The sequence below is a fragment of the Arvicanthis niloticus genome, chromosome 16 (assembly GCF_011762505.2).
Source record: "Arvicanthis niloticus isolate mArvNil1 chromosome 16, mArvNil1.pat.X, whole genome shotgun sequence".
NCBI lineage: Eukaryota > Metazoa > Chordata > Mammalia > Rodentia > Muridae > Arvicanthis > Arvicanthis niloticus.
The window spans coordinates 51,738,722-51,753,508 of record NC_047673.1 but is presented as its reverse complement, the minus strand read 5'-3'; the positions used below and the strand labels follow the sequence as shown (position 1 = coordinate 51,753,508).

At 39.7% G+C, this 14,787-nt stretch overlaps 1 protein-coding gene across 2 annotated transcripts in view; it reads left to right on the top strand.

The window, feature by feature from the left end:
* The first annotated feature begins 3,201 nt into the window (after positions 1 to 3,201).
* The window catches only part of Palld (palladin, cytoskeletal associated protein), a 386,960-nt gene continuing 375,374 nt past the window's right edge, over positions 3,202 to 14,787 (top strand). For both annotated transcript variants that reach the window (XM_076914188.1, XM_076914187.1), the window contains exon 1: positions 3,202 to 3,353. The gene's annotated coding sequence lies outside the window, so the exon portion shown is untranslated. The remainder of the gene's footprint in view (positions 3,354 to 14,787) is intronic.

Genomic DNA, 14,787 nt, shown 5'->3' with positions numbered 1-14,787 from the left:
CACATACATGCTCCTGTGTATATAAACCTTAAAATTTAATGAACCATTTTTCGCACCTTCCAAAATTATATTTTAAATGAAAATGGATGTTGAATTTGGTTCAAAGGCATGCTAATAACTGATAGAAATAGCTATATTGCTTTTTCCTTTTGAATTATTAATTTGCTGAGTTAAATTCTTTATTTTTGCATAGTAAAACAACTATTACAACTTGGATAAATTTAAGTTGTAATATATTTTTATTTTAATATACAATTATTTTCTACTTGCTAATAATTCTTTCAAATTTATCTATTACTCTTCAAAACACTACTGTGTATTTTTACTGTATCCAATTTGACATTATTCAGTAAATAATGATGCGATTATAATATAATGCCTGATTTATTTCATCATTATAAAGACATATGCTTATTTTTCTTAAATTAACTATGGTCTATTGAAAGAAATTGGTTTTTTTTTTTCAGCTCTATGTAGAATTTTACACTTACTGCCTTTAGACAGATTAGAAATGAGATTTATGGAATTAGAAATACAGCTTTGTGATAGAGTGTATGGTTCAGTTCCCACCACTGAACGGAGCAGAAAGCATAGACTACCCAACAGTTCCCAATGCTCACATATAAAGTATAGAGTCTCATATCTCACTTTTCACATACAAGTTCAATTCTATTTTCATTACTTTCATGTTATCTCTAATCATCTTGTGCATATACACAATCTGTCAAGTGCCCTGTATCCAGAAGACCACCCACAGGATCAGGCAACATATGTACAGTAGATTAAACAAGCCCTCAGAAAACCAAATCTATGAGCAGCATATCTGAAGTTCACTGATGTACACAGATGAACATAAACTCAATGTATGTCATACTCAGGCAGATGCAGTGTAAGAGAAAGATGTCTAAAGATGGGCCATGTTTGAAAGATTTGTATCTGAGCCAATTAATAGATCATTGCTTAGAACAATTTTACAAGGCCTTCATGCCACCATGTTTATTGTTTCTTGATCAGATTCATCAGTTACTACCTCCATTTCTGCCACACCATGCCAGTTTAGTGATGGGATTTTCCTAAAACAAAGGAAGAAGAACATATGTGTTCAATAAAGGATGTAAGAGAAAAAGACGACAAAATGAGAATATCATACATTTCTCCCATGGCCTTTTCATTGATATCCTCTTTATTTTTGTATCTCTGCAACTAGAATCTGCTTTAAAGTCCCAGAGAAGCAGCCTCTTGCCTTCCCCAAGCATGAGAAGGCACCTCCTAGCTGTCTAAAGTGTAGACAAAGAAGGAGCATCACATGGTACAGAGGGATTTTCTTAGTCCAGAACATAGGCCCTATCCCACTCCTACTTGGAAAAGTGAAGTTATTAATTAAGACTATGCACAAGGCAAGATCTGACTGAGGCCTCCCACTGCCAAGTTCCTCTGGGATCCCAGGGTAAATCACTTCTTTTCTATCAGCAACCCCTCTTGTAGGCATTTTAGTTTTATAACTTGAATTGGTCCTCATAATTACCACTTGCCACCATTTTATGCATCTTCTGTCATCTTCCCTCTTCATCTCTGCCCTTTCCAGTTTTGTTACTCCTTATGGCATAGAAGCATAATAGACAGGTGCTTACTTGTTTAATCCATGCAAAAGTCTGAATGCCCTTCCAAAATTCACGTTGAAGCAGCACCTCAGCCTGAGGCATTCTTTTCCTCCTGTGATCTGTAAAAGCAATTATTCCTTGTTGCGTTCTCTTGGCGGGCATGATGACTGGTGTATGCTGTCTATTGTCTTGAACTCTGATTTAAAATTTAATTGCTTAGTTTTTTTTAAGGTGATAAACTGTATTCCCAATGCAACAGTATTAACAGTGTGGCTTAGGAGTGAAATTATGAGCTTTGACGTCATGGGAAGGATTAAATACCCTTATTAAAATACCCTTGCCTTCTACTTTGTGCTGTGTACTGGAAATGTCTCCACCAGAGGACACAGAACTCAAGGGTGACAGCTTAGAAATGAAAAAAGGACTTTCACTGGACAATGAACCCATGGGCATCTTTCAGTCTCAAGAAGGATGAAAGTCAATTTCTGTTCTGTTTAAATTATCCCATCTGGAGTATTTTCTTAAAACAGCAAAAATGACCTAAGACAATCAGACTTAAGAGGCGGGTACCACTTTTGCTCTACAAAGAGTACATTGTAAAATCACTAACTAATAATTGTAAGGGTGAATCAGACATGGACGCACTGTGCCAGGGATCAGAGCAGGACAAGGAGCAAATCACAAACTTCCCTATCAGGAACAAATTTCTTTAGACATGAAACCAGACCAAAGGTCATGAGATCCAAATAAAGTCTCAGTACTTTCTGAGTTTCCCGGGACCCTTCCTATGATTCTCTCTACCCCCTTGGATCTTACTCTAGTAGATAATCTTGGGTCAGAAAAGTTCTTGGCTCCTCCTACCTCTATTTGTTAACATGAGAACAATATGGACTAGGTCACAGTGAGCTGCTATAAAATACGTCACAAAAGGATTTGTGGTGCATTTTTTTTTTTTACAGTTGTGACAATTTCATTCTTGTATGAGACAATGTTCATTCACCATTTGCTCGGCTTTTCCAGGCAATTATTTGCTAAGTGTTCTTAATGCATCAGGCTTAGCGTTCTGAACTGTAGGATAGACAGGTGCTGTAGGATTCAGTCTCCATTCGTTAAAATTATGCCCTGGACTATGTCTTTAATACACACTCTAGTCATATTTTTAATTAACACCATGAAGTAAGAAAGCAATTGGCATCTCCACTCAATTTGGCAGGTGGCTTAATTTTTAAATAGTTACTGGGTTTACTATTTAAGAAGAACCCACCACATGGCTAAAATTTAAACATACAGAGCAGATCACCCCAGGAGTCTTCCTCCAGAAAATACCTGAAGACATGTGAAAAGGCTGGGAGGTAATATCCAACGACAAAGTCAGAGGGGACTATGTTTAAATGTCATGTTTTTAAATTCATAACTACAATTCCTACTCTACTAAGTGGCTTTAATTTCTAAGAACCCAGCCTCCGATCTGGGGCTGCTTCCCAACCCACTACTGGGATTCCTGATTGTGGCACTCAGCTGAAACATGAGTTCAGTTACCAAATATAGCCGAGTAGAGTAAGAGAGCAGATGAGTGTCTCAGGCCACAGTTGTCTCAATACCACAGACCAAGCAGTCCTTAATGGACAGGCAAGACCGACCTCCACTCACCAGGAGAAAGAAGAAAAGCTCCTGGGAAATCCATTGCCCTTGGGAAGGCTTCAAACCAATCAAGCATTGAGAAGTTCTGTACACACCTTAACATACTTACTGGTAAGACAACACTTTTAAGACTTTTAAAGTTGGAAATATTTCAGTAGCTTTGCCTGGCACTGTGATTCTATTTGGTAAACGTTTTTTTTTTTTTTTCTTTCATGAGGATAAGAAATGTAATATTAATTTTGTATTTTTTCCCAAAACAGGTAACACATAAACTTTGCTGGATTTCTTTCTGTCCACACTGTCAGACAACTACCTTAGGGTAATAATCTTAGGTGTGCTAAATCATTCTGAGCAGTTTCAAAGGGGTAAAAGGGTTAATATGTTTGTGGATGGAGTCAAATTTGTCAAGAGTGTGCACGTGTTATATTTCATAGGAAATGAAACTACAGCCATCTTGACTGTCATCCATGTTTCAGCTAAAACCTGATGGTTTAAAATAATAAACCCTAGGTTTTAAATATGTTGAGTTATTAATTACCTTTTGAAAGATTTTAAATTAACCAACAGGACATAATTAAATTAGTTGGCACAATATATACATGAATAAAACATGTTTGGCTATAGATATCTACAGTTCAGTCTGTCAAATATAAATATCAAGTCCTGTATCGTATTGTTTTTCAGCTACTGAGGAAATTGTCTTGAATCCAACACATGATGTTGGTGCAAAATTATTTCAGGCTCACATTACTTTTTACCATTTTCTAAAAATACTAATTACCTTCTAGTGTAAATACTATGGCCAAGTACAAGGTCTATTACTTGGCAATAGAAAACTATTCAAAATCTGTTCCACTTCTGTGTATATCAAAATCAAGTCCTTTTTACATGATGAAGATACTATCCAACTATTTTTTTTCAAAGAAATTGAATACTCTGCTCAAATATTCAAAACGTTATAGCTGCTAACTGAAGAAGAGGTGTGGGGTCCTATCTTGTCATAGTCCACTCTGGAACTACAGGATTCCTGGTCCTGTTGTTCTGGCATCCAGTGTGGGCTTGGGTCCCTTTCTCTGGCTCTATCCACTCTCTGTCCAGGCTTCTTTGTTCTGCAGCTAAAAGTGGATATTTAAATTGCCACAGATCACACTTCTTGAGAGGAGGAATGAGGCTCACTCTGGGAAATTACCACCATGGTGACTTCTTGGCTTTCATTTTGTTTGTTTTGTTCTCATTTAAAAAGTGTGAGAAGGAAATATTTGTGTGTGTAAAATAAGTTGGCCTAATTCATTAATGTATACTAACTGATACTCCTTCTAGGCCAGGACAAGAGTCCCCACTGCTTAATCAGGGTGGTCAGGGACCTTCAAAGGACACTATGATTCTGGAGTTCAGCTAAGGATCAGGACCATGCAGAGTGAGTGGCCAGGGCCTGGTAAAATTCCAGCCAAAAAAAATCAAAGACTAATCAAAGCATTATGACAATGATTTGCAAGGGAAACAGCATCACAGCAGAGACTATAGGAACATCTTGGGTAAATAATTTTAATATACACACAAATAAGACATTTTTGACCGTGGATATCTACAGTGCAGTCTGCTGAATGTGATTTTTCAATGTAAGTGAGAAATGGATGAATTAAACATAAAAACCACAGTTATTCCCAGTGGATTTAATATAAAGATGACAAAATGAAAAGGGATGAAGAGGGTACAAGAAAAAAAAACCCTCAAGTCCTCCTCATTAAACACAGTCTATGGCTGTATCATAACTGAATAAACTGTCAGCTTCTGTTCCCCAAATTTAGATAAAGTGTCTTACTTTGGGAGGGTGGACTGTGTTTACAACCACAGGGTAAACTTGAGATGCCTTTTCACAATGGTAATGTATCTGATGATTGAAAAGAGGGGCTGTTTGTTTATTAAGCAATGGTTTTATAACTGAAGTCGTTTTGCATCAAACATAGGATTTTGTGAATGTTTTCACTTTTGGCTGGTTCTTTGACAAAAAAAAAAATTACTGAAATGAGAAAGAGAAAACAGAAATAAAAAGAAAAGGAAGAAGGAAATAAGAAGCAAGAAATCAGTCTGAAGCTAGCCATGATTCTAAAAACAACAAACTTCAGAGCTTTTGTTCTTAGCTTTGGCCTTCATAGGTAGGTTTTCTAAACAGTGTCAGCCATATTGAATGGCTTAATCAAAAGCTTTTATTCTTTTTTCGGTGTCTACAAACAAATGAATGAGGGTGCTTACTTTAAATATCTAAACCATTACAATAGAAAATTTCCACCTAAGCTTATGACTTGAATTTCCTATTCCTATCTAAATCCCACCATAGAGCTAACCAGTATTTACTGATGGGCTTGCACTCCCCAACACTTGTCATGTATTTATGGATATGCACATGTACATTTTCAGGTGACTATTGAACTGTCTCTCTCTCTCTGAAATCTCCAAAGTACCCGAAAAGTACTTTTTTCATTCTAGTACACACAATTAAAGGATGTAGGTTCCAGTCTCCTTTCTAACACAAATTTTTCTTTTAAAATTCTAGAGTTCTCTCGTATGTCTTGGCTATGGTGTTTCTTGACATATTGTACAGATCACAACCATTCTCCTCTTACCTGAACACTTAAGATAACTACTCATAGTGTCTGCAGTGGGAAGAGGGAGGTCTGTAGTTACTCACAAGCTTCCATGCCGAGTCTGCCAGCTCTGAATACTACACACTGAGCCAAATATTTGGGCCTTTTCCTTTCAGTCTTGAGAAATAAAAATACTAATGTAGAAACATGATGTGTGCTCCATGCATTGTCTACAGGGTCAAATGATTTACTATGAAAATGATTAACTCAGAAGCAGTCATAGAAAGCTTTGCTTCTACTCATTGTAAAGCAAATCCTTTTCTTGGTGTTGGTGTTGTTATATGCTACACGGGCTGTGTGTGTCTAGCTTGTTTCTCTTGCATTCTGTTAAAGTTGAGAAATAATTTGTGAGCTGGGCATACATATACAATTAGGGCACACACCTTTAATTCCAGCACTCAGAAGGCAGAAGCAGGTAGATCTCTGTTAGGTCAAAGTCAGCCTGCTCTACAAAGTGAGTCCAGGACACCCAGGGTTGGTTATGCTAAAAAACTGTGTCTCAAAAAACAAACAAAATAAACAAACAAACAAAAGAAATAATTCTTACAGATTCTTATATCAACAGATCAACAGTCAATAGTGCCTTTTGTCAACAGGATTATTCTAGAAGGATATAAGAATATATATACACACATATACATATATACATACACATATACATATAGATACATACACACACATATATATGTATATATATATGGAGATATATATATATCTCCATACATGTACATATATTTTACTCATAATATAGAGGATTCTCCCAAGTGTCATGAATATAATTGTTCTATACATCAAAGTCAGCAACTTTAAAAGTCATGGTTATTTATAATTTATTGATGTGTCTGTCTTTTTGTCATTTGCATATTCACATAGGATGTGAATCATGTACATGTACAATATATTGCATATTCAAGATCTCCAAATAAATATTTCCCCAAATACTAGGGTAGTAATGGTAAGATTTCATTTTATTTTAACTTTTCATTGATTCCTTGTGACTTTGACACCATTCCCTCCAGTCCTGCTCATCTCCCTACCCCCTCATAAACATCCTCTGCCCTTGCAACTTCCGCTTAAAAAAAAAAAGAAAAAAAAAAAAAGCACAGAAATTACCTCATCCTGAAAGAAGTAATTTGTCACAATACGGAATACAGTCCACACATCTTCACTTGCAAATGTTCATTGCAATGAGTCATTGGTCTGGATTGAGATCTCTGACTTCTGTGACAATATTGGATCCTCACTGGGCCTCTTCCCATTTATCCTTTCACTGCTCTGTGTCATGGAGATCCTGCAGCTTTAGTTAACACTACTGGCCCTTTCATGTGTCCCAATCATTTGCAGATGATATAGATCTTGGGCTGGGCCAACTCAAAGACCTGGATCTGGGCCTGGGGGTAGGGGGTAGCTGAGCTGGTCATCCTGCCAGCTCTCCCCAAGCCACACTACCAAGGTGAGCTCTCCAGCATTGCTCTGGCTAGGCCACCCAATGTAGGCAACAACAGGAGGTAAAGTAGCTGTTCTGGTCTCATTCCCTCTGGGGGCTGGCTCACCAGCACCCATTCCTCCAGGCCGAGCTCCACTGTGCTGCCCAGTCAAGGAATGAGGCCCACTCTCCAAAGTGCTGCAGCCTTGGAGGGGCTGGACCAGCTCTTTTGCTCTTACACTCTCAAGGCTCGCTTAACTGAGACTTCTAGATCAGGGGGCACTCCACTGTGTTGCCTAGGTGAGCTGCAAGGTCTGCTGTCCCAAATGTTACAGCCAGTGGGGGGCAGTGCTAGTTCTCTTGCTCTCATGCCCTCAGGACCAGCTCTCCCCACTACCACAGGTGGTGAGGAGGAGAGAATCATTCCCATGCCCACCCCACCTCAGCCACCTCAGACTAGATGAGTGTCAGTGCCAGCTCTCCCTTTCCGTCAGGACTGGCTCACCTTCTCCTCCTCATTCAAGTCCAGCCCTACTGTGCTGGTTCTCCTGAGTGTTGCAGGCAAGGGACAAAGCAGCTCACCCACTTTCATGACCCCAAGGCCAGCTCTTATTGGCAGTGCCATTTTTCTAGAGCTCTCATCCAGGGGCCGGGTTACCTGCACCCTACTATCAGGATCAGTTCTGATGGAAAGGTACAGGGTCAACCCCAAAGTGTTATAGCTAGTGAGGCACTGGGCTATGCTAAGATTTCTCCTGTTAGAATGTGTGATACACACATGAACACATGTCAATATTTACCTGCAAGAATTTGCGTGCAAAGCACTGTGGGATACCAGCATCTTCTGTTTCTCTGGTAGTTTGAGGGAAGCCAGTCTTGGTTTGTGGCAGTTACCACACTTCTCTCAAATAACTGAGAGGCTTCCAATCAGCCATGGTTTATAGACATCATAAAAACATAGTATAATTGTCCAATAGTCAATCTAGAAAAGATTTTTAAAAGGCATTTTAAGTATAAGAAATTCAGAACCTGGAAATTATGTAATTTACTACTTATACCTCATCTATTAAAATGTTAGATTATGGACGTGAAACTCCGTGGTGGGGCACTTAGTGCTCCTGAGTTCTGAGCCCTGATTCTCAGGACCACTAATGAGCAAGAAGTTTAAGAAATGTTGTGATGTTACTCCTTCAGATGACTATGTCCTTAGGCTATAAAAGACGAGCATAATTCATAGTAGGTGCTTTTTTTAACTGTGTCCATGTTACATATGTTTCAAAGAGTTAGCAAGCTTGACATCATTCTTTTTTTATTAGATATTTTATTTACATTTCAGATGTTATCCCCTTTCTCCTTTCCCCCCAACCCTGAAACCTCCTAATCTCATCTCCCCTCCTTCTGCTTCTATGAGGATGTGCCCCCACCCACCCACTCCCACCTCCTCATCCTTGAATTCCCCCACACTGGGACATCCAGCCTTCATGGGACCAAGGATCTCCTCTACCATCTATGCCTGACAATGCCATCCTCCACTACATATACAACTGGAGCCATGGGTCCCTCCCTATGTGCTTCCAGGCTGGTGGTTTAGACCCTGGAAGCTCTGGTTGGTTGGTATTGTTGCTATTCCCATGGGGCTGCAAACCCCTTCAGCTCCTTCAGTTTTCTCTCTACCACCTCCATTGGGAACCCCGTGATCAGTTCAGACACCATTCTTTCTGTCTAATGCAGGTTAAATGTCCTTTATGGGAAATGTTTAAACCAAAGATGTCACAGATATTACATTTTTTCAACATTTGAAATATTTGTATATATGTAATGAGCCACTTAGGAGATAGATACCCAAATCTATATGCAAAATTATTTATGCTTTATATACACTTTACGTATGTAGCCTGCAAGTATGTTCCATTATTTCTTAATGGTATTATTAATAATCACTTTTAACAATTTTATGCAGACAACAGAATTTCATGGTAGAGAATTTTCTATCTGTGATGTCAGGTCAGCATTTTAAAAAGTCTATGGTTTTGGACTATTTTGAGATTTCCAGTTTCGGTACAGGTTGAGGGCTGCTCAACCTGTTCTAGAATTGCTGGAAAACAGAATGGGTGAAGGTTTTGCTTCTGATGTTTCTCATGAGACGCTTCCTTGGTCGTTGACAAGAAACACAAAAGTTAGAATCCTTAGAGATAAGTGTTTAATATACTATCTTAAAATCTTTCTAAATGAGGATCTTACAGCGACTGTGACTGTCAGCAGTTCCATCATGAGCAAGTTCCATCAGTGACATAGATGGATCTGTTTTAGTCTTTCCAACATGTGAGAATTTATTAAATAACAATAGATTTACAAGCCAAACCAATTTCTTTGGCTTTAACTGAGGAAGTACTTCTGATTCCACTTAGTATTGATAGTCAATAGCAAACTTCGATGTTTCATTTCTTAGTGTTTGTTTGGGGGTGGGGCTTATGTGTGCCATGAGATGCATGTGGAGGTCTGTATAGAGCTTTCAAAAGTTGGGTCTCCTCTTCTACCTGGTTAAGGCAGCTCTCATTTCTCCTTATGCACTGCATACGCCAGGCAAGCTGGCCTACAAGCTTCCAGATGATTCTCTAGTCTCTGTCTTCCATCTTGCCATAGGAAGACTGGCATTGCAACGTTCAGTCCTCCATCCAGCTTTCTGTGTGATTTCCAGGGATCAAACGCAAGTCACCAGGCTGCACAGTTAGTATTTAACCTCTGAGTCACTTCACCAGCCCCACTGATCCCCAATCTAAATTACTACAATAATGGTTAGATCATACTACATATGTGAGTATTATTTATGTGTATTCTACCATGTATGTGGAACACAGTGGCTCTTTATTAGAGGCTAAAGAGGCTACACTGTTTAGAGGAACTACACTGAAAGTCAAGGCAGAGTGTTGATACAGACACAAGGGGAATATTCCATAGAAGACTGGATAAGAACCACAGGCACAGAGTGCAGAGCTGTCGATTTAGGTCTCAGTGACAGGCAACTTTAAATGTCAATTTCAAGTGGCCCATGTGTGTCAGAGGTGAGAGAAACTATTTGACCTGGAGCCTGGAACAGGGGCAGAGGTCTTTTTCAGTCACCTTTTTCCTGGGTGAGGCTGCTTAGTATGAGTAACCAGGACATGGGTTAATGTACCTGTCCTACCTTAGTCTTGTGCCTACCATGCCTCCTTCTTTTCCCCAAATCCATGGAAAAGGGGGCCTCTGGAAGTATTGCCAGAGGACATACAGACCCAGTGTGCTTGGCTTCTCTTCTGACTAGCATCTTCCTGTGACTGGCTGTAACAATCTTTTGCCATGAGCTTATCCTCAGCAACTTGGTCCCACCCCAGTGATGTGTTGTTTGCTCTTAGAAAGCTGCTTCTTCAGGTATGGGCTCAATTGATGGCATATGTATAGGATACAGAACCCTGTATATGATCCATATACAGTGGCACTGCTTAAAGCTGAATAGAATTGCAAGGCAGTGGTGGTGTATGCCTTTAATCCCAGCACTTGGGAGGCAGAGGCAGACAGATCTCTGTGAGTTCTTGGTCAGCCTCATCTATAGAGTGAGTTCCAGGACAGCCAGGTATACACAGAAAAACCCTGTCCTGAAAATAAAACAAAAACAAAACCCCAAAATCTGAACAGAATCCTGTAATGCCCGAGTACCACGGAAGCATAACCATGGGTGCATTTGACTTACCTTAAAGAAGATGGGGAAAAGGGGATGCTCTTGAAGTATCAGACTTCTCTTTCTGGGTACTCTCCTGTTTCTTTCTGAACAGCATGTCAACAACATATTAGGGACAATCCTGGGTTTTGATTGTCCTCTTATTCTAAAACTGCAATAATACAGTAGCAACAGGCCTGAAAATTTCTGGACCTGGGTGCCATCCAGTGGTGAAATTTGGAAGTAATTACAGAAGCATAGAAAATATAGACAGTTGACTTAGAATTTTTAGAGGGACACATATAGCAGGTTAGGTAGACAGAAGTAAATACTTAACATTGGGACAGTATTGCATCTGGAGTGTTTAAAAAAAAACCATCCCCTCACTCGATAATCAGAATAAGGTCAGAAAGCACATAAAATGGGGTACCAGGCAGGAGCTAGTGTGGGGAAAGTCTCAGAGAGCTGAAAACAGCTTCTAGGGAGCTCAGTGAACTCTGAGCTCCAAGAAAATAGAGAATTATTTCAATATTATAAAAGAGAAACCTAAAGAGATGGATAAGTTTTTTTTAAAAAGATCAAGCAGTAGTAATTCTTCAGCATCAAAATATATTCAGTAAAATTTTAATGTGCAAAAGAGGCATCCATTGGAGGGACAACCAACGGAAGGAAAAATAACAGCAAGAGAACAGGCTATGCAGACATTTCCAGTTGGCATAAAGAAAAGTGTGAGCAGAAGCGAGGATCTGGCTGGCTTTGGGTACAAGATGAAGACAGCAGTTTTCAGTTGTGTGAGTTTAAAGCAGGCCTGAGAATGCCAAGAAGAGGAAATAATATAATAACACAAAACTTTACCAAACTGAAGAAAGGTACAAATAAACGCATAGAGGAAGGTCAGGGGTCACAGGTCAAATGTCACTCAATGAGGTCTACCCTCACTGATGTGTTATAATGAAAGTGTCTTAACACGATGGTCAAGGGTGAAAGAGAGGGAACACTCAAGGATGAGAGAGAGAAAGGACAGGTAGTTACATTGGTGTATCCCAATTTACCAGACAACCAATTTCTCATAAAAATCTAATAGTCTAGAACAGTGTGCCTCAACGTGTGGGTTGCAAATACTATGGCGTCAAAGGATCACATATCAGATATGTACATTACAACTCATAACAGTAGAAAAATTGGAATTTGAGGTAGCAAAGAAAATAATTTCATGTTCCATCACAACATGAGGAATCATATCAAAGGGTCACAGCATTAAGGAGGTTGATAAAACCACCAGTCTAGAAGAAAGTAGCATTATATTTTTCTTTGAAGTACTAAAGAAAAAACCTATCAAGAAAGAATTCATTGTTCTGCAAGACTATCCTTTGGAAATTACAGAGACACTCCCAGACAAACAAAAGCTGAGAAAAACATATGTATTTTCAACACACTTATGTACAAGACATACAAAACAAGGAACTACAAACTGGAGGGAGGCCATGATATAGCTAAGGACAAAGCATAAAAAAATCACCGATAGAGTAATTACACAAATTCAGAATAGGCTAATATTTAAATAAGATGCATAAGCCATCCCTAGTATGTGAAAGGCAACAGAGAAATGTAAAATAGGGACCTGAGGGATGGATCAGTCACTAAAGTGTTTGCCTCAAAATTATGAATTTAGATCCCCAGAATCTGTGTGTAAAAGGGTAGATCATGGCATACTCCTGGAATCTCAATGGTGTTAAGAGGTAGAGACTGATCACTGGAAGTTTGGCCATGTGGTGAAGCCACACCAATGAAAGACTTGTCTCGATGAGAAAGAAGCACATGATCTTCACACGTGCACTGTCCATGAGCTTACCAATAATTCCCAACACGCCAAGAGGGAAAAATGCAAAATGGGACACGGGGAGAAATTAAGTACCATTATATAACCAACCATCTTCTATTAGTTCTTTGTTTAGCCTCTTGTTGTTTCTGTTTGTATCTCAATAAGCATGTTAAGTTGCTGTTGGTTAAAAAAAACAATAGATTTCTATGAACAAAATATTTTTGCATGTATTTGGGGTGCTATGCTCCCATGCATGCACATGGTGTGTGTGTGTGTGTGTGTGTGTGTGTGTGTGTGTGTGTGTGTGTGTGTTCTGAAGCTGACGTGGAGTGTCTTCCTCTACCTAGTTCTACTTTTATTGATTGACATTGGAGTCTCTTAACCCAGAACTCATCAGTCAGCCAGTATAACAAAGCAGCTTGTTCCAGCTATCTCTGGTTCTTGAGTGCTGGCTTCACGGTGCCAGCCAACACACCTTCCTCACTTTCCCTGGGTCCTGGAAAGCTAAACTCTTCTCCTCACACTTGCACAGCAAACATTTTATTTACTGAGCCTTTGCTTCAGTCATTGGTTGAGGGCTTAGGGCACCAAAATGCCTCATTAGCAGGTGGAAGCATTTCAGGAATCTCAGGTGCTAGCTGAACAGGTTTTATGAGGATAAAGGAAATTGGTCCTGTAATCTAATTGAGGCTGTGTGACATTCCTCGGGTAGAGGCATCTGAGGCTTAGAATTCCCCAGACAAAGTCAGAGAAGGAAAAGCCCTACTAATAAAGTGTCTCACACTGTGCTGAGCCCAGAGGCTATCAGGTCATGGTGGACTTCTACCTTAATTAACAGAGTTTTCCCCAAACAGGGTTTCTCTGAGTAGCCCTGGTTGTCCTGGAACTCACTCTGTAGACCAGGCTGGCCTCCAGTTCAGAGATACACCTGGCTCTGCCTCCCAAGGAAGTCTAAAAAAGTGTGCCAACACTGCCTGGCTAAATGGATATATTTAATGTCCATATAAGACACTTGAAATGAGTTTTTAGGCCTAGTGACCTGCTCAGTGTCCCAAGGCTGCTGATATAAGTTTAATCCCCAGCCCCCACATGGCGGAAGTAGGAAATGACTCCCTCACTCATACACACTTCATGCTCCAATAAACAGATGCAGGAAAAAAAAAAATGAACTTTTACAATTCAAAGTTGAGGACAGAAGAGCATTTCAGTGAAGAAGATATATTTGAAATGCTACAGTGGGGCTCTGTTTCTGAGAGCAGGGGAGACAATAACAGATTTCAGTTCCCGCCTTTGTTTCTGTCAATCCATCTCCTGACAAGCCCCAAAAGAAACTGCAGAACATGCTTGCCATACTAGAGACTTCTGAGTATTTTTTTCGTTACAGGCTGTGATCCAGTGTGGTAAACAATAGCCATGTGAAGACTCCATTCACACACATTTCCTGCCTTCGTGGTGCATACAGCTCGCAGGGGAAAGGGTCTCCTTTCACCAAAACCACTATATGCATTTAACTGGGGGCTAGGGATGTAACTCACTAATAAATGCTTGAGTAGCAGGTCCAATGCCCAGTGCTGAAAGAAAACAATGCATATATAGTTTAAAAAGATAGATGCAATGATAAAATACTACCCAAAGGACCCAGAATCAAATTGTGTTAACCAGAGAATTCTAGAAATTCTCCAAAGGAAGTAGCCAGGTGAACTGGTTAGAAAAGCAGGAGTGGAAAAGACAAAATGGCAAAATAGACAATTTATGCAAAGTCATGAAAATGTCAAAGTACACAACATGTCTAAGGAACGGGGGAGCAGAACCTGGGCTGAGAGCAGTCCGTGTTAAGAAGGTGTGCCAGAGAGTTTTCGTTGAGCAGATTGTCTGTAGGTGGACAACCCAGGTTGGCTGTGAAGCTCTTCATACGGGTGAGGGAGTACAACAGGAGAAGAGAAGGCACTGACAAAGAC